The sequence below is a fragment of the Macrotis lagotis genome, chromosome 3 (assembly GCF_037893015.1).
Source record: "Macrotis lagotis isolate mMagLag1 chromosome 3, bilby.v1.9.chrom.fasta, whole genome shotgun sequence".
Classification (NCBI taxonomy): domain Eukaryota; kingdom Metazoa; phylum Chordata; class Mammalia; order Peramelemorphia; family Peramelidae; genus Macrotis; species Macrotis lagotis.
Window position 1 is genome coordinate 129,837,629 of NC_133660.1, and position 20,129 is coordinate 129,857,757.

Sequence of the window (20,129 nt, forward strand, 5' to 3'; positions counted from 1 at the left end):
TACTCCTTTTGTTTCCCCTGGAAGAAAATAAGCTTCTTGAGGGCAGATACTTTTCATTTTTATTTTTATAGTCTCAGCAACTAATCGGGAGGAATGCTATTGTGGATAGTAGGTATTTAATGCTTGTTGAGTAAATGAAAACTTTAATGAATGATAGAACAGAAGGGGGTTAAACAGGAATAACTGGGACCAGTATTCTTTTCCTTCCTGGAAGAAAGGAAGAAGAATTCTGTAACTCCCCTGTTCCCTTGTTTATTTATTGTCTCCACTTTGTGATTCCATGATTTAGGCCCCAGTAATGCCCCTCTTTGCTTTCCTTAGACCTGGACCTCAACTTCCAAGAGCTTCTTCCTTATTTACTTTTAAAACTCCCAGATCAATTAGCTAGGAAATCACTGGAGTGAACTGTGGGCAGCAAACATCATATAGATTATTTATCCTTTTAAAACCACATACAGATTATTTACCATTTTAAGATAACTAAACACCTCAGAAGGAAGACAATCTCTGCTGGTCTCAGGAGTTCATGTTCTTTGAGGGGAATTGTATTTCCCTCTTCCTGAACTGAACACTGTATATTCCCATACTCAGTTCAGCCACTGTTGGACTAAAGAGCCTGTTTAGCAAACCCAAAGAATTTTGGGTTATCACAAGAATTTTATAAAGGGAGGTGAATGGCACAATGGATGGTGCTTTGGATTTTGGATTAGGAAACTTTGGATCCAAATCCTGCACCTGCTCTTCATATGCTTCTTGATCTTGAGTAAGTCACAACTTCTCAAAGATTCAGATTTATTATCTGTAAAATATGGGTAACTATATCAATAGTACCTCTCTCTCACAAGGCTATTTATTTGAGGCTTCAATGAGATAATATATGCAGAATACTTTGCAGACTTGATCCACTATATAAATATGTCATTATTTTAGAAAATGGTGACAAGAAATATCTCTTTTCTTGCCCTTTATTAAAGAGACTTGTTACCTAAAAAAAAAAGAGAGACTTGTTTTTCTATTCAGTGTCATGGGTAACTTTTCTTCCTTGTCATTTTTGGTTCTTTGGTAAAGATGGTAAGGGCTTAGGAGACCTAGTACTGGCTGACAGGGAACCCATAATGTTGAGAAGAAATCACCCACCAGGCTTCTGATCTCTCTTTTCCTTTCACAATTTTTTTCTGAGTGCTGAGCAAACTCCTTGAAGAACCCCTGGGAGTCCTGGGCCCTGAACAGGTGCTAGAGAACTTGACTCTTCATGCCTGCTTGTCTTCTTTCCACTTTATTTTCCATGCTTATGTCTTTATAGCCAAGGGAAGGAGCCAGGACACTGGTGTAAACAGTCTTCTTCCTGATCCCTGATTTGGAGGGGCAAGGGGGAATCTGGAGAGGAGGTGTATTTGGGTGACAAACGGAAGTGGCCAGATCAGGGTTGTTCAGACTACAAAGCACTCTCTGTCCTTTTCCCTTCTTGCCCCCGCCCCCACTGTGCTGTTTCACATCTCAGGCATTAAGAAATTCCTCAAATATTCTCTTCTAGAGCATTCTTGCGTCCCATACATACCAGCCTGTCCCAGGAGGCCTTGATAATAATGAACAGGGGGCTCTCTCTCCACTAATGATATTCAGGGCCATCTGTCCAGCTGGTAACTGAGTATTTAAGGCAGATGCTCTTTCTTTTCCCAGTCTCCAGAAAATTAGAAACTTAAAAAAAGTTTCTGTTTATTGAATCTAAAAGAGGTTTGGCTAGAACATTAATGCCTTTCTTTTCTAATCCCCCCCTTTCATCAGGGACAGAACCCCACCTCCCCCAAAGATTTTTAAGTCCTGAACTCCCTTGTGTTTTTAATTTGTAGTATTAATGTGGATGTCTCCAGTATAACTCAAGGAAAGCTTTCTCATTGAAATAACAGACTGAAACAGCCCCTGAACTGGAGCAAGGACAATGGGGATGAAGGCCAGAGGGGCTCTCAGTTCAGAGCAAAAGCTGGGGAGTTAAGAGAGCTGGGCAGAAGCCTTCTCAAGCACTATTTGGGCCAGGCAGCCTCAACAATGCATCTCTAAGAAAAGGTTGAATGGATGTACAGACTGGATAGAACAAGTTAAGGGCAGGGCTGGGCCTGGCCTCCTCTGACAGTATTTAAGGAAGGGGGAGGAGAGAGAGGGGAAAGACAGAGAGGGGGAGGAAGGAGAGAGAGAGAGAGAGAGAGAGAGAGAGAGAGAGAGAGAGAGAGAGAGAGAGAGAGAGAGAGAGAGGCAGAAGGAGAGAAAAAGAGGAATAAAGGGAAACAAAATCAGAAAGGGAGAATAAAAGAGAATAGGGAAAGAGAGAGGGATAAGGACAGTAAGTAAAAGAGGAGAGAGGAGGGGAGAAAGGGACATTTAGGTACAGAAGAGAAGAAAAGGGAAAAGAGGGTATAGTAGGAGAGGCAGACAGGAAAACAGAGGGGGGGAGAGAATGAAAGGAAAAAGGATTGGAAAAAGAGGGGATAAAGAAAAGAAAGGAGAGAGAAGAGAAAGAAGAGGAGAAAAAAGAAGAAGCAAGGGAGGAGCAAGAAAAAGAGAGGAAAGAGAATGGAAGGAGAAAGGGAACCAAAACAGAAAAGAAAGAGGAGGAAAAAATAAAGAAGAGAGAAGAGGGAAGAGAGAAAGATGGGAAAGAAGAGGGAAAGAGCACATGAGAGGTATGGAAGGAAGGAGAGGAGACAGAGAATGTCTGCCAATGGCTTTGTGCAGCCAGAGGTTCCACTCATCTGCCCCTGTGAGTTTGTGTCTTCCTTCTTTCTACAGCTGCTCTGGGGCAGCTCCTTGCTTTTTCCTTCCTTATCCAGCAGGGACAAAGGCCTAGGATGTGTCTTGAAGAAACTCTTGTGCCAGAGACACTGGGTGTGGAGAGCCCTGAGGGAATGAGTCCCCAAACTGGGAGTTTTAGTTTTCTTGCCTAGAAAAAGACTAGGCCTTCCTGCTGGGGTAGGATGCTTTCAGCTTTTGCCGGCAGGCAGGCTAGCAATGATCCTGAGGACCTGGAGGCAGAACTGAGATCTAGTAGAGAAGGCAAATCATGACCACTCCCTATCCCCCTTGTAGCTCTTAGCATCCCTAAGCTCCCATTGGATAAGGATCATCATTAGGAATTTTGAACTCTGAGGTCATCTTGTTCAACACCTTTTCTTTATAGATGAGGAAACTGAGTTCCAGGGAGGTAATTGCTTAAAATCACATGGATTTTTAGTAATAAGTCCTCTGGCTTCAAAATCCAGGAATCTCTAACCTGTGCTCCTAAAGAATAGGTGTACTTCTGCTTGAGAATACTTTGAATGACAGTGGCCCAACTGACCTGAATAGAGCCAGTGGAAGGAAATGGAGGAGGGGAAGACAAGGTTATGTACAAACAAGTTTTAGAGGTTTTTTTAATTGATGAATATTGTTTTGATGTATCATAGGATCATAGATCATAGAAGATGATAGGAAATCATTCTATACATTTCCCAATAAATAGCCCCTTTCTGAATGTTCCTCTAAAAAAGGGATTTTCAAATCTTTCAAGTATAGTGATTCAGACCCATAAGCATATAATTTTCCATTTTTTTGTAGTTTACTATTTGTTTATATTAACATTAGTTAATTGGATTACATATTTTTTTATTTGACCTGAAATGTGTTACCTTTTCCAGATGTTTTCATCTATGTATTAGTGGTTAGGGTACTGGATTTGGAATCAAATTTGAAGGCCCAAGTTAGACTCTTAATAGCCTCTAGACCACAGACAAATAACAAGAGTTACTCTATACCCCTCAGTTTCTTCATCTGTAAAATGAATATGATGAATAGAAAGTGCTTTTCTCACAGATTTGGTAAGAAGTTCAAATGAAGCATTGTATACTTTGCAAATTTTCAAATGCGAGATAAATATTATTTTCATTATGTTTTATTGTCATTATTTATAGCATGTTGCCTGCCACACCATAGGTGCTTATTTTTTTTAATTTGTTTAAATTTATTTTTTATTCTCATTTTGTACAAATGTTTTTTTTACATTAATAAAATATACTTGTTTACAAGTAAACAAAATACCCCTCCTCCCATGAATATAGATAGACTTGCTTGGGCGAAAAAGTAAAGGGGAGAGAAAAAAATTAAAATTAAAAAAAATAGTAATAATTGTAGGTATGGCTAGGTGGCGCAATGAACGAAGCACCAGCCCTGGAGCCACGAGCACCCGAGTCCATATCCACCCTCATAAACCCAATAATCACCCAGCCATGTGACATGCAAGCCACCCGCTCCCCACTGCCCTGCAAAAATCAAAAAGAAGAAAGAAAAAAAAAGACCCAAAATAGAATAAAATAGTAATAATAGTAGGGGTGGCTGGGTGGCAGACAGAGCATTGGCCCTTGAGCCAGGAGCACCTGGGTCCAAATCCGGCCCCAGACACCCAAAGATCACCCTGCTATGTGGCCCCAGGCAGGCCACCCAGCCCCATTTGCCTTGCACCCTCCCCCAAATAATAATAACAAAAAATGTGCTTCAGTCTTTGTTCCAACACCATCAACTCTGTCATGAGTGGATCACATCCTTTATCATAAGTCCATCACAAAAGTTACCTCCATATTTTTCCAACGTTGCCATTGCTGATCGCAACTCCCTCCTTTCTTATTTCTCCACTACCATGTACTATATTTTCTCTCTCCTTTCACTCTGACTCTACTGTAGGGTTGCTGAGTGGTGCAGCAGACAGATCCCTGGTCCTGGGGCCAAGAAGCCCTAAGCCCCCATACCACCCCTTAGGCCCAGAATCCACCTGGCCCTATGGTCCTGGGCAGGCCTTCCAATCCCAGCCCCTTGCAAGAAGTAAAAAAGAAAATGTGTTATATCTGACCACTATCCCCCTATGGTCCATCCTCTCCTCCTTTACTCACATCCCTACCCCTTCCCCCTGCTCCCCCCTCCTTCTTACTCCAGTTGTCTATACCCCATTGAGTATATTTGCTGTTTCCTCTCCTAGCCATCTCTGATGAGAGCAAAGGTTCCCTCATTCCCCCCTTGCCTCCCCCCTTCCATTTCATTGCAATAGCTCATTGTAATAAAAAAAAATCTTATTATGTGAAATATCTTGGACTATTACCCCTCTCCTTTTTCTTTCTCCCATTCCATTTCCCTTTTTTTCCTATTGACTCCATTTTTACACCATATTTTATCTTCGAATTCAGCTTTCTCCTGTGCTTCAACTATAAAAGATCCCTCTACCTGCTCTATTAACTGAGAAGGTTCATATGAATATTATCAGTATCATTTTTCTATACATGCAGTTCATCCTCATTAAGCCCCTCATATTTCCCCCCTCTCCTCCAATCTCCATGCTTCACCTGAGTCCTGTATCTGAAGATCAAACCTTCTGTTCAGCTCTGGCCATTCCAAAAGGAACCTTTGAAATTCCCCTGGTTCATTGAAAGTCCATCTTTTTCCCTGGAAGAGGACATTCAGCCTTGCTGGGTAGTTCATTCTTGGCTGCATTCTAAGCTCTTTTGCATTCCAGTATATTGTATTCCAAGCCCTACGAGCTTCCAATGTAGTTGCTGCTAAGGCCTGTGTCATCCTGACTGCAGCTCCATGATATTTGAACTGTGTCCTTCTGGCTGATTGTAATATTTTCTCTTTGACTTGGGAGTTCTGGAACTTGGCTATAACATTCCTGGGGGTTGGTTTTTTGGGATCTCTTTCTTGGGGGGATCGGTGGATTCTCTCCATTTCTATCTTGCCCTCTGCCTCTAGAATATCAGGGCAATTTTCCTGTAGTAATTCTTTGAAAATAATGCCAAGGCTCTTTTCCTGATCATGACTTTCAGGTACTCCAATAATTTTTAAATTATCTTTCCTAAGTCTGTTTTCCATATCAGTTGTTTTTTCAATGAGATATTTCACATTTTCTTCTAATTTTCCATTTTTTTTGGTTTTGAAGTATTGATTCCTGATTTCTGGTAAATTCATCAATCTCCCTGAATTCTATTCTTTGTCTCAAGGATTTGTTCTCCTCAGAGAGTTTTCTTATCTCTTTTTCCATCTGGCCAATTTTGCTTTTTAATGCATTCTTCTCCTACATAACTTTTTGAACTGTTTTATCCATTTGACTTACGCCAGTTTTTAACATGCTATTTTCTTCAGCATTTTTTTGGATTTCCTTGACTAGGCTGCTGACTTCATTTTCATGTTTTTCCTGCATCTCTCTCATTTCTATTCCCAGTTTTTCTTCAAACTCCCTCATTTGATTTTCAAAGTCTTTTTTGAGCTCTGAGCCCAATTTCTGTTTTTCTTGGAGTCTTTAGATGGAGGAGCTTGTGCTTCCTCATCTTCAAACTGAGTATTTTGATCCTTCTTGGGCTCATTTGCAAAACATTTCTCAACTGTGTCCCTCTTGTTTCTCTGCCTGCTCATTTTCCCAGCCTTAGCCTGTTTTGGGGGGGTGCTTCCTGAGCTTTTGGGAAACTCCCACAAGGGTCTCAGTATATGAGGCTCTGTCCTCCCTCCTGGTCTGTGAATGATCATATGCACCCCACCCCCCGCCACGGGGTTGAGGTGGAGGGGGCCCCTGCTGTTCTATTTGGTGGGGGGGTCCTAGACTGCGATTAGGATCTGAATGTGGTCAGAGCCCCAGAGTCCTGTTCCTGGGGCAGAGCTCTTCAGTCTGTCTGTCTTCACTCCCCTCCCTAGGTTCAAAGGGCTCATGCCCTGGGGGCTCCTGCTTATGGCTCCGCCTGCTTCTGTTCTGGGATCTGGACTATGGTGGCCATGCTACTTGCTATGTGCCCTGAAGGCTGGGCTCCACATGCTCGCTCTGGCAGAGAGAGGTCCCCATTGTTCCCCCAACATCCCCTGAGTGTAGCTCCGGAGACTCCCCGGCTGCTATGAGCCACGGCTCCCAGCACCCTGGGGCTGCCTCGAGAAGGCTGAAGTTCTTTTGCTCTGGGGGGCCATCCCTCTGGTGGGCTGCCCTTCCGAACCCGGGGAGCAGAGCCTTTCTGCTGTTTTCCAGGTTACCTTGAGTAGGAGAACTGCCTCACTGGGTCCCTTTGTGGGTTCTGTCTCTCGAAAGTTTAATTAGAGTCCTTAGTTTATGAGTTTTTATCAGAGAGCTCCTAAGACTCAATCCCTTCATGTTGCCATCTTGGCTCTGCCCCCCCCCCCCATAGGTGCTTATTAATTGCATGTTGACTTAAATTTTATTCTTTTTAAAAATAGATTTATGCAATTACATGCAAAGCTAACCTTCAACATTTTCTAGTAAGATTTTGATTTCCAAATTTTTCTCCCTTTCTTGCTTCCCTTCCCCCTCCCCTGGACAGCTAGTAATCTGATATAGGTCATATATGGATACTATGTTAAACATATTTCCATATTAGTCATGCTGTGAAAGAAGAATCAGAACAAAAGGGGAAAAAACCACAAAGGGAGAAAAAACCATAAAGCATAAAATAGAATTTTATTTTTTTTGCTTCTGCTTTCATCATTCTTTTTTTACTTCATACAAGTTTGCCCAAGTTTCTCTGAGTTCTTTCTATTTGTTGCATTCTCCAAACTTTGTTGCATTCTCATGCCACAACATTTAAGTAGGAATTTGAATCATTTTTGTAACTTAGGATTATGAACTTCCCTCCTCTTGGTAGAGCGATATACACTTTCAGTCTTGTTTTTCTGCCAGTGTGAATGATTGTTTTCAGCTCTCTTTCAGGATAACTCATATGAAGATTATTTTTCTTTCTATGTCAGGAAACTCTAAAAGTCACGTGTGATCTCCTAGATGCATTCTTTCCCTTTCCCTTGAGTAATGTGAAGACAATTTGTTCTTCTTGGTTCTATTTTAGGCTTTGCTAATCAAAGACCAAATCTACTTTGATTCTTAGATGGAACTTTGTACCACATGAAGGGGACATCAAGCATGAAGAGATGCTTTGCAGTTTTTGTATGACTTGTGTCTTCATTTTTGAAGCTTATCTTTATTTATTTTTTTGTTTCTGATACTATGGGATTTGCTCTTCTTTGCACCAGATTTAGTTGAAAACTTGAGTGTGCATCCGAACATGAACTATATAATTTTATAGTGGGGAAAAAAAATCAACCAAAGAGATAAAAGACAGAAGGAAAGATGGATACCAAAATATTCACAGAAACCCCCTTTTTCTGTACCCCGATTGTAAGCTCCTTGAGAGCAGGGATTCCCATCATTTTTCTTATTTGCATCCCAGTACTGGAAAAAAAGTAGTCACTTAATAAAAATAATAAAGTAAGCACTTAAAACAAGCCCCAAACTGAGTTCCTATTAAGAAAAAGACTGAGTAAACTGTCAAATAAATGTAATAGGATATTGTCCTACCATGGATAATGTGAAATTTTCAGAGAAACATGGGAAGATTGCAGTGAATTAATACAGCACAAACAAGGCAGGATCAGGAGAATAAGATGCACAACAACTGAAATAATGTAAAGGAAACCAGTGCTAAAAGATAATTGGACTCTGATGAAAGGCAATGACCATTCTTGATTCCGAGAATAAATTATGAAGTATACTTCCCTCCTCTTAGTAGAGCTATACACACTTTCAGTCTTGTTTCTCTGCCAGTTGGTTTAATTTGACTTTTTTTTTCTATTAACTTGGGACATTTTCATGGGGGCCACTAGGGAGAAAAACATTGAGAAATATCTAGTATAAAAAATAAGATACACCAATAAAACTAGAATCAAATGTAAACAGATAAAAGGATTTTTTTTTATCTGTTGAACTCAAAATCAAGTGTCAATATGAAAACCTAGAAGTTCCTCTCCTTGCAAATGCATTCATTTGTTTGCTTATTTGCTTCTTTTTTAAAAACTTCTTTCTGAAGTCACAGTTGTATCTTTATTTCTTGCCTCCTTGCCTTTCACACTATTACTTTCTTCACCCCATCTCCAAAGTTTTATTCTTCTTTCTAATTTCCTACATGGACTAGGTGGTTACTCTGTTGGGGAAAGGAAGGACAGGACAATTTTCTTCCTCTTATAGGGAAGTGTCAAACCCACAAGTAGAATGGCTGACAGAGTGAAGATGGATGGATTTCCTGAAGTGACATCCCTGTTGTCTAGGGATTGGAGAATGGCTTTCCAAACTCTTGCTTTTCTCTATCAGGGGCTGAAGTGGTATGTTTCAGAGAGGAAACTATTCAGGGAGAAGTTCTTTTTTTCCCTTAGAAACATAAATCTACAGCAAGAATGGTTTCAGATAATAGAAGACAGTTCTTCACATACACATGAGGAATTTGGAGGCCTAGAGAGATTAAAGGACCTTACTAACATCACACAGGTTTAAAAGCTTTTGCCTGGCTCTCCCTAAGCCAACTCTATCTTACCTTTCCATGTATATATTTTCTATAATAGCCAAACTATACTACTCTTTGTGCATCAAACATGCCTCCATATTTTTGCTTATATTTGTCGTTGTGCCTAGTGTCCTTCTTCTTTCCCTTTTTCTGTTTAATTCTTGCTCTTTAAAGCTTAACTCAAATTCCACTTTCTCCCTGAAGCATTCTTCTTTTCAATAAGGAACTCTTTCTACCATTTCCTCTGACCCCCACCTTTCCACTGACTCCAATATCACTTTGTTCTTTGACTATATAATACTTACCATATATTACTATTCTTATCATTGTTTCTATGTGTAGTGGCTTCTTTATGGACTGTCTTAGTATGCCTAATACTAACATGGTGCCTCACTTATAGTGGAAAATGAATAATGCTTGTTAACCAGGTGATTGACTACAAGCTCTACAAAGTTGGGGATGGTGTCTTAATTGGAGCATCTTGGCACCTTTGCATTTGGCACCTAGGGCCACATAAATGTGTAAATTGAATTTGGCTTTGTCAGATTGGGAGGAGAAGCTTGAAAAGTCTGGTCAATCAGCTGTTCTTAGCAGTTCTCTGAAAGATTGGGGGACCAAGATTATTGAAGTTATGACCAAAAAAATGAGGTTTGAGCATTGGAAATGAATGACTTTTTTCTGTGCTATACACATTTTTGAGTGTGGATACACCTCAATGAAGACTGACTTGGTGAGTCTGAAAAATGACTAGGCTGATTTCCTTGTATAACTTGGCTTCAACATGTGGGATTGACTATTCCTGCCATTTGCTGCTATATCTCCCAAGCTTTCAATCTGGCCCATATTGTTCTATCCTAGCTGATTACCCAAACCCCAGTTCTTTTATGGATTTCAAATTCATTCTCTCTCTCTCTCTCTCTCTCTCTCTCTCTCTCTCTCTCTGTCTCTCTTTCTCTCTCTGTCTATATCTCTCCTTTCCTCGTGCCTCCTACCATTAAGGTGCTTAGAAAAGTGGTCTGTCATTCAGCCAATAAGCATTTATTAAACTTCTTGTTTGAGGCATTTTATTAATTACTGAGGATACAAAATAAGAAAGACCATATGAATATCTATCTCATATGGGGTGTGTGTCTGTGTGTGTGTGTGTGTGTGTGTGTGTGTGTGTGTGTGTGTGTGTGTGCCTGTGTGTCTGTGTCTGTGTGTAGATTTAAACTTAGTTTTTCTCTAAACCAATAAACTCCAGTATGGAAGCTCCTTCCACCAGGGCAGATCAGCAGCTTGTTTGTTACTCAAAATCATAGAGTTATTTACTTATGGTCACCTACTTCTGTGTCAGAAACTAGATCTGAACTCAGTTCCTTCTAACTGCAAACCCAGCCCTCTAGTCTCTGTATGACCTTGCCTAGACTTCCTCTTTTTAATAGCTGTGGGACCTTGAAAACTTCTCTGAACCTGAATTTCCCCTTTTATAAAAGTTAGTTTAGATCCCTTCCAGAGTAACTCTTTGATTCAAGATTCTTTTATATTTCATTTAGATGAATTATTCATATAGTGATCTTAATATACTATAAATTCAATGTTATATATTTAATAGTAACAATAATAAAACCAGTTAACATTTATTGAAGGTGCTCTACAAATATTATTTCATTAAATTCCATTTACAATATTGGGAAATATAGGTACTGTTATTATCCTTATTTTATAGATTGAGATTAAGTGACTTGCCCAGTCACATAACTAGAAAGTAACCTTGGTTAGATTTGAATTCAGGTCTTCCTGACTACAAATCCAGAATCATATCATCAACTATGCAATGAATAGCGTGCTGGATCTGGAGTCAGGAAGACTCACCTTTCTGAGTTCAAATCTTTCCTTAGACACTGTGACCCTGGGCAAGTCATTTAATCCTGTTTACCTCATTTTCCTTATCTCTAAAATGAGCCAGAGCAGGAAATGGCAAAGCATTCTAGTATCTTTGCCAAGAAAACTTCAAATGGGGTCACAAAGAATCAAACATGGCTGAAATGAACAAACAACAGCAAATCATCAACTGTGACACCTAACTGCCCCTCTCATGGAGAGCTGGTTTTAGTTCTAAATATTATCGACAATTATGACTTTTGCGTATAAAAATACCTTAATAGACATTTAGTAGAATTGTTATATCAGTCCTCCAGTCTTCCATTCTGCAAAAGTAGAAAACTAGAACATTAGAGAGCTAGTTGCTACATATTATTTGAAGTGTGGAGTCTGAATTATTTGAGTACTTCAAATAGGCAATTTTTGTTTTACTTTATTTTATTTATCGGCAACTGTCTCCCCAATTCTGGAAGACTGTTTTTTATGTATTGTAATGATATAGACATTGATATGAAGCAACACTGTCTGGACAAAATAGACATCAAACTGGTCTTGAAGTCAGGGATACTTGGGTTCCCTACCTGCCTGACAGACATTGGCTGTGTCTTTTAGGTAACTATCCAAGGCTACAAGTTTCCAACCTATTTCTCTAGAGTGCTTGCCCTCACCTGGGAGTCTACTACAACAATAGAATCCCAGATCCAGTCCTTATCTCCTAGCCATCTAGACAACCCACAAAAATGATGAAATTTTTGAATTATCCCAACCACCTCTGCCTTTATATTGAGAATGACCATGTGATGGACTTGCTAGTAATTCTGATATCTCTGGTCTGGGCTCAAGTCATGACCTAGATTAGTATGCCATACATTTTATTGTGTATCTTGGAAATCTCTGTGTCTTGCAACAAGAGAAATGAAGGGAGGAAATTAAGGTCCTTTGAAGAGTTCTGATCACATATTTAGCTATAGGTATCCACATGCATAAATGGTTTGATAACTTTCTCATCTCCCAGTTGAATTGAGTGATTCCCTCCTTGCCCTTCCCCTGAACCAGAGTATTAGCCTATGTAGTTATTTTGAGCCAGGCTTTTAGTCCTGTACTTATTATCTAGGGTTCTATTTGTTTTCTTTACCTGTGATTTCATCAGAGTGGAAAAGGTCTCTATTAAGGCAGCTTTCAATCCATCTTTGATTTAGCAGTGAAAACTGAGGTTAGTACTTGAGGCTCACAAAGAAGTAAGTTGCCAAGGATCCCATAGATAGGGAATATTAGTGGGCAAACCTTGAACTCAGGTCTTCTAATTATCAAGCCCCTTTACCCTAGCTACTACTCTATATTGTCTTCATTCCCCCTCCTCCCCATATGGGAAGAAAACTAAGGTAAAATGTTTAATTTAGGATTTCACATTCATAATTTTGTTACTTCACCTTAATTCATTAAGATTAGCAGTATAGGGGCAGCTAGGTGGCAGAGTGGATAGAGCACCGGCCCTGGAGTCAGGAGTACCTGAGTTCAAATCTGGCCTCAGACACTTAATAATTACCTAGCTGTGTGGCCTTGGACAAGCCACTTACCCCCACTTGCCTTGCCAAAAGCTAAAAAAAAAAAAAAAAAAGATTAGCAATATAGGTCCTAACTTGTTTGTATCAATGGACTCCTATTTGAAAATTTTTGATATTCAAAATAGATGTGAAATAACAAGGGCATTAGTAATCACCTTGATAAAGCTCATTATAATTTGCAAAACTCTTTGCAGGCATTTTCTCATTTAATCCACTCAATCTCTCTAGGTGAGTAAATGACATGAAAGGATTAATTTATGATTCTTCTCTCTGCCATGGTCTGGGGATTCTGGGGTCCAAGAGAACTTCATCAGGAATGAACTGGCTGGGAGCTCCTGGCAGCTCAGAAGTGGTGTTCCTTGGGGTCCACCTGGGCATGGTTCATGTGCATTTCCATACCTATTTCCTTGCCAAAGTTAAAAAGTAATCAAATACACATTTGTTTGCAGTGGCTGCTTCATTAGTTTCTTCTAATTAGGTTCTGCTGCTACTATTTTCCTTATAACCAATCTCTCCATTTCCTTTTTGGACTTAAAAGACATCAATTGATGGGGTGCTAGGTGGAGTAGTGGATAAAGCACCGGCCCTGGAGTCAGGAGTACCTGGGTTCAAATCCGGTCTCAGACACTTAATAATTACCTAGCTGTGTGGCCTTGGGCAAGCCACTTAACCCCATTGCCTTGCAAAATCCTAAAAAAAAAAAAGTCATCAATTGAGAAGTTACAGAGGAAGCATTCTTAACATGGGGACCATGAACTTCTTCATGTATTTCTTCTGTTAAAATAGTTCTATGATTATACATATATATATATATATATATATATATATATATATATATATGCAAGGCAAATGGGGTTAAGTGGCTTGCCCAAGGCCACACAGCTAGGTAATTATTAAGTGTCTGAGACCGGATTTGAACCCAGGTACTCCTGACTCCAGGACCGGTGCTCTATCCACTACTCCACCTAGCCGCCCCCTATGATTATATTTCAACGTAACCAATTTTGATTGTGATTCTATGCATTTTATCTTATGAATTTAAAAATGTTATACTGAGGAAGGGTCCATAAATGTGTGAAGTAAACAGCTTGGTAAAATGGAAAATAATAGGAAAGAGTACTCTAAGTCTCAGTTTCCTTATCTGTAAAATGAGGGGAATGAGGCTAGAATCATCTCTAAGGATCCTTCCAACTCTAAATCTATGATGCTCCCCTTAGACTCACCTGTGGTTCCTGTCACATTTCTTGACATTCTAAAATGAGTCTAGAGTTGTATCATTGCAGAGCCTCCAACAGACTCATTCCCTGGCCTTTATGGCCTTAGGAGGAAAAGCCCAGGTGCAAAGAGCTTGCTGATAAGCAGTGGACCTTTCCACAATAAGTATTAAATGTAGGCTCATCAAACCCTGAAGCTAGTGACTTCTCCAGCCCTAAATAATCTCCCTTGACCCTCATTTTGAGTCTGTTTGCATTCTGAATTAAGTTGGAAGGCCATAGCTATTCCACTGAAGAACATTTTAGTAAAGCAGCCATTCTGTGCACTATGAAAAGCCTGGTCTTGGCTATGCATAGGGTCATTCTCCTATGAATTAGAAATCCCAGAATGGTGCAGCTTAAACCATAGGCAGCACAGAAATGTCATTTACAATGATTAGAGGGACTTTAAGAACACACACATATACAAACACACACTCTTGCTAGATGTGAAATCTGCCTCCAATTTACACCACACACACACACATACACACACACACCCCTTGTTGGATGTGGAATCTGCTTTTAATTTAAGAAACAAACCTTTGGTAAGTAAGTACCCACTATGTACTAACTGCTATGGGTAAAAAGACAATAATAGCTCCTGGCCTCAGTGAGCTTGCATTCCAAATAGGGAAACAATATATGACTCTTTGTTATCCCTAGGCTCCAATATTAAATCCTCTGTTTGGCTTTTTCATAGTCTGGCTCCTTCCCACCTTCCCAGTCTTCTATTTCTACTCCTGCAGTTCTGGCTTTCCTCACATCTGACTCTCCATCTCCTGGCTTGGTGTCTTTTCACTGGCTGCAGTCCATGACTGGAGGTTCTCCCTCCTCCCTTCCACCTTCTGGAGTCCTTGATTTGCTTTAGCTCAAACCCCACCATCTCTTTGAAGGACTTTGCCTGTGTCTGGCTGGCCTCCTTTCTCTTCTCCCCTATTCCATATTACTAGTGTCTTTCTATTGACATTGTAGCTAGCCTATATGTAGCATAGCTTGTTTTCTCATTAGATTGTAAATTCTTTGGGGGTCTGGATGATATTTTTGGTTTTCTTTGTATCCCTATCCAGTGCTTGGAACCTTTGTAAACATTTAATAATGTAAAATAATGTAAATGTAACATAAAATAATGTAAAAATTTAATAATGCTTATTGATGACATAAATTGATATAAAATGTATATAGTAGAAATAGTCTTTTTAGGGAGCAAAAGAAGTTCTTATAATGGGGTGGGGTGTGTGTGTGTGAGAGAGAGATAGAAAAGGAAATTAAGATATAGTCACTCAAGAAACATAATAATACTTAAAATCAAATTCCAGCTCAGCCATTTAATATATGTTATTCTTTGTTGTAGTTGTAGTTTATTTTTTCTATTTTTTATAATAACATGCAAAGTTAGTTTTCAACATTCAGCTTGTAAGCTTTTGAGTTTTACATTTTTCTGCCTCCCTCTCTTCTCTCCTCCCTCCCCATGATAGGGAGTAATCTGCTCTAGGTTATACATGTATAATCATGTTAACATATTTCCATATTATTATGTGACCTCTCTTGAATAGAGCTATCTTTAAGCTTTCCAAACTTTATTTTCTTTATTTTTAAGTTAAGAAATTAGTCTAGATCATTCTAAGGTCCCTTCTAGCTCTCTCTATATGGGTCTTATGATCCTGAGGGAAATAGGGGTTCCAAAGGACCAATAGGAGGAGGGGGGAGCAGCACTATAGCCCATGGAGGTAGGAGCATATAGTGTGTGGAGCAGGAAGGGGAGTAATAGGAACTAAGTCTAGAAAGATAGATTGAAGCTAGCTTGTAAAAGGCCTTGCAAATAGTTTTGTTACTGAAAACTAAAGTGAAAGTCAGTTTGTGAATGCTAACTTTGCCAAAGGAATCTTGATTGTTGAATATCTTACCACTTAAAAGTGCTTTTTAATGAACCCTTTTTTGAGAAAAGAATTATTGTATTATATAAATAATCCCTCCTTGATTTGATGGGTTTGTATGTCTGGATTTCTGTATTGGGATAAATGAATAGGATCAGAAATTTAGAGCTGAAATGGAATCACTCAGTCTCTTTGGGACTCAGTTTCCTTTACTGGGAAATGAGAGAGAGTTGGATTGGATAAGCTCAAAGATTGTTTCTAGCTTTAAATCTAAGATCCTATGAGATTATGTTGAACCTTAGAAGTCATCTAGTTCAACTCCCTAATTTTGTGACTGAGGAACCAGAGACCAAGAAGGATTAAATCACTTAGCCAGATCACCCAGGCAGTGAGTGGAGAGTTGAAATTCAAAACCAGATTCTCTGACCGCCCCCCCCCCCCCATTCCCGCTTGAGTCCTTTCCTTTTACACTAGATTCTTAAATGTGAGAATGTGTGGTCTCATGCCCCAATGGGCCTGTATCATCTTGAAAAAATCGCAGCATTAATGACTTGGGATTCTGTCTTCACTAGAAGTTTTTTGCTATTTGAGGAGTAAAGGGAGTCTGAGGAGCAGACATAACCAACAGAGATTATATCTAACTTCCTTTTAAGTACTGAGATGCTGGCGACGGTGAAGCAAACAGAGATGATAAAAATTTCTCAGAACTCTTTGGAGCAGAGTCCAATTCTAGCATCTCAAAGACAAAGTATTTTGCTTCTGTTGTATGTAAGGAGGAATACCATCAGCTAAGTCATCTTTGGTAGACAAGACTCTTATTTCTTTTTCTTACTCTAACTTGATTGTGAGTATAGATAAATACTATTTGTAATGAGCATAACAACCTCTGCCTTTGTGGAATTCTATATTAAAGGAAGGAAAACATTTCCATAACCTCACAACATGTGTCCCTCTCCCCAAAATTTTAAACTAAATTTAAACAAACATGCATTTGCACTTTTACTCTAAGCATACCAGCTATAGGAAGACCACTATGAAAGATGGCATGGTGTCGTTGAGAAGTTTGAAGTTAAGCTAATATTTAGATTTGAACTTAGCCTCTAGTACTTGCTTGTTGTGAGATCATGGACAAGTAAAGGTGCTTCAGAACCTCAACCTCCTCATCTAGAAAACTGTGGATCATGTTAGGAATAGTCTAATCAGAGGAGACAGTGGATGTAAGGCACAAAGTACTCTACAGGATACCCTCACAGCTTTAAACTTTAATAGCTTAATAAGCTTTAAGAGCTTCAAACAGCACTATGACTTTTGGGACACTCTGTATCAATGGCAACTGTCAGGGAACTTTGTTCTCTCTGTAGGGAAGTCCTAACTCCTTCTTTCCCGGAGGTAATTCAGTCTCTATCCTCCAAGCAGTTGAATATAAATACAGTCATGGGTGAAAGTTTAAAGACATTGAAATTGCCTTTATGTATCAGTGAAATTGAAAGCCAGCTTCAATCTACCCCAGTCTGTCCTTTGAAAAACTTTGATCTGTGTTTCTGAATTAAAGGGTGCCTCCTGGAACCTGGCAGTTCTGGAGGAGTTCTCAGTATCAGGAGAAGGAAGTACAAAGTTATTGATGAACCTTCCAGGGAGTTGAAGAGTGTTTCTCGTGACAAATTAAAACCCACTTTAATTTGGGGGGCCCAGCAGTCATACAGTCGCCGTCTCTGACATGCTAAGTGGTCAAGCTGATGGATTGGAAGAGGAGGAAATTCTTTTATGCTATGGTTGGTGGAAAGAAAGGTGTCGACTATGATACCTTGTAGACAGTCGGGGTAGATTGGTGTGCCTAGACAGATGAAACATTGGCTTCAAAATGAGATCAGGCCAGCAGCGCCAAATTGGAGCTGAAGTTTCCCTCCCTTATTGATCTACTGGGAACCTGAGGGCTCGAGATCTGTATCTACCATTTACCTCTCACTGAGGAGTCAGCAAAACAGATTACTGCTTGAAGCATGGCGGGGCATAAAGCCAGCTTCAGTCTGAGTCTGGAAGTAATGGAGATGGATGCAACATAGTAAAAGCCCATTATAAAGCACCTCGGTTTACCACTGATTGGGTTTTACTTAGGAGAAAATCCTGTGTGCTTGTAATATGAAAGATAATTCCTTCACTATAACATCAGAAGTTTATGGTACAAGTGTTATTTTTGCATCTTGACATATCATTGGGGTTCTCATTCTATTTTTATTGAAACATTTTTTATCTATTTTTATAATAATAATAGTGATATTTATGTAGGACTTTACAAAGCATTTGTATATTTTTATTTTGATCTCCACAGTTGCCATTACTATTCTTGATTTTACAAACAGGATAGTGAACTCAACAAGAAATTAAATGACTGACCTAGGCTTACCTAGTAAATATCTGAAGTGTGATTTGAATCTAGGTCTTCCTAACAACAAGATGAGAGCATTTTGATTTTACTATGCTGTGTTATTTTTAATAGTGAATTTCTCAGTATGTGTTTTTTTTCCTTCTCAGTCATAACTTAGTGAACATTCAAAGGAACATATCCTCTCAAATTTAGGAAAACCAAACCAGAACAGAGTGGGAATGTCACATTTGTATTACATATGTATGTCTATACACATATATATAGATGTATAATATAATTGTATATATAATATAAAATACTATATAAAACATTAGAAATCACTTTAGATTTGGAACTAGAACAGATCTCTTGCTTCCTTGGGAAGAACTGGAAATTCCAGTTCTGTTCCCTACTTGTGTAACCCTGCTCAAAATCACCTGACCTCTCTCAGACTCATTTTCCTCATTTTTAAAATGAGAAGATTTTAATAGATGTCTGAGGTTCCTTCCACTTTTAAATCTCTTTTTACCCAGGTCTGCTTTCTTGTTTATTGAGTGATAATTAAAAAGTAGGGGTTTTATAGTTAAGGGATAGGAAGAGCAGGGAAGTCAGTGATTGGCCTCAATTGCTGTGTGGCTGTACAGTAACCTGTTTTGGAATAGGGAGAGCCCATTTTTAGCCCTATTCTTTGAGATATTTGACTTGACTGTCCCCTCTTAATATCAAATCACATTATAATAAAGTGGATAGAGAACTAAACTTGGAGTCAGAAAATTCAAGTCCTGTGTCTGATACGTACTTTGATACATATGTATACATAATATGATCATGGGAGGTCAATTTTATATAAGTTGCACTGGCAAATAGAAGCATAATAATAATATTTATGTTGCCAACACCTTGAATATCTAATTTTTTCCTTTTTAAAAGAAAATATGTAATATGGAGCTTGTTAACATTGATAATAATCTCAGATTAAAACAAAAGATAACTAGAAATGCCTCTTCTACTTTCTTGTAATTCAGTTTTTGTTTTTTTTGCAAGGCAATGAGGTTAAGTGACTTGCACAAGGTCACACAGTCAGATCATTTTTATCTGAGGTCAGATTTGAACTCAGGTCCTCCTGCTCCAGGGCTGGTGCACTATTTACTGTACCACCTAGTTACCTTCAATTCAGTTTTCTAAAAAAATCAACCTAACATATTGATGAGGTATACCAAAATGCTTATCAGTTCTTGGCATTGATGGTTATTGTTGGAATAATTATTTAGAGACTTGGAATGGACAGTTCTAAAATTTCAGCCTTATACTAGGTGATATTGACTTCAACCTAATAGAAGAATGAATCAGATCAATTTATTTAATCAGAGGAGATAACACATATAAAATGTCTTGTAAGCTTTAAAGTGCTATGTATACTCATTATTATTTGTACTTTGAAAATAGAATGAAATTATGGCCAACACTTAATTGTCAATATTACGAAAGGGTGAAAAATGTGATCATTGCTTGCTCTTTCCTTATACACCATACACACTGGCATGTTTGCCATTTCCCATTGAGGATAGAGCATGACCTCCAAGTCTTTGTACAGGCTGTGTCTTATGCCTGAGATTCCTTCTTTCCTGTCCCATGGAGTCTCAACTGTAGTGCCATTTCCTCCTCAGGACATTCTTGATTTCATTAACTCTTAGTGGTCTTCCTTTATTCCCTCACAAATTATCTTGAATTTACTTTGTAATTATTTTTTTAATTGATTCACCTTTGTACATGTACAGATATACCTTTGTACCCTGACAGAATATAAGCTTCTAAAGAACAAATGCATTCATTTGTCTTTGTATATCCAGGGTCTAGTGTTGTGT

At 38.9% G+C, this 20,129-nt stretch overlaps 1 protein-coding gene across 1 annotated transcript in view; it reads left to right on the plus strand.

Moving 5' to 3' along the window:
• MAML3 (mastermind like transcriptional coactivator 3) overlaps window positions 1-20,129 on the plus strand; it is a 545,688-nt gene that overhangs the window by 118,308 nt on the left and 407,251 nt on the right. The window lies entirely within an intron of this gene.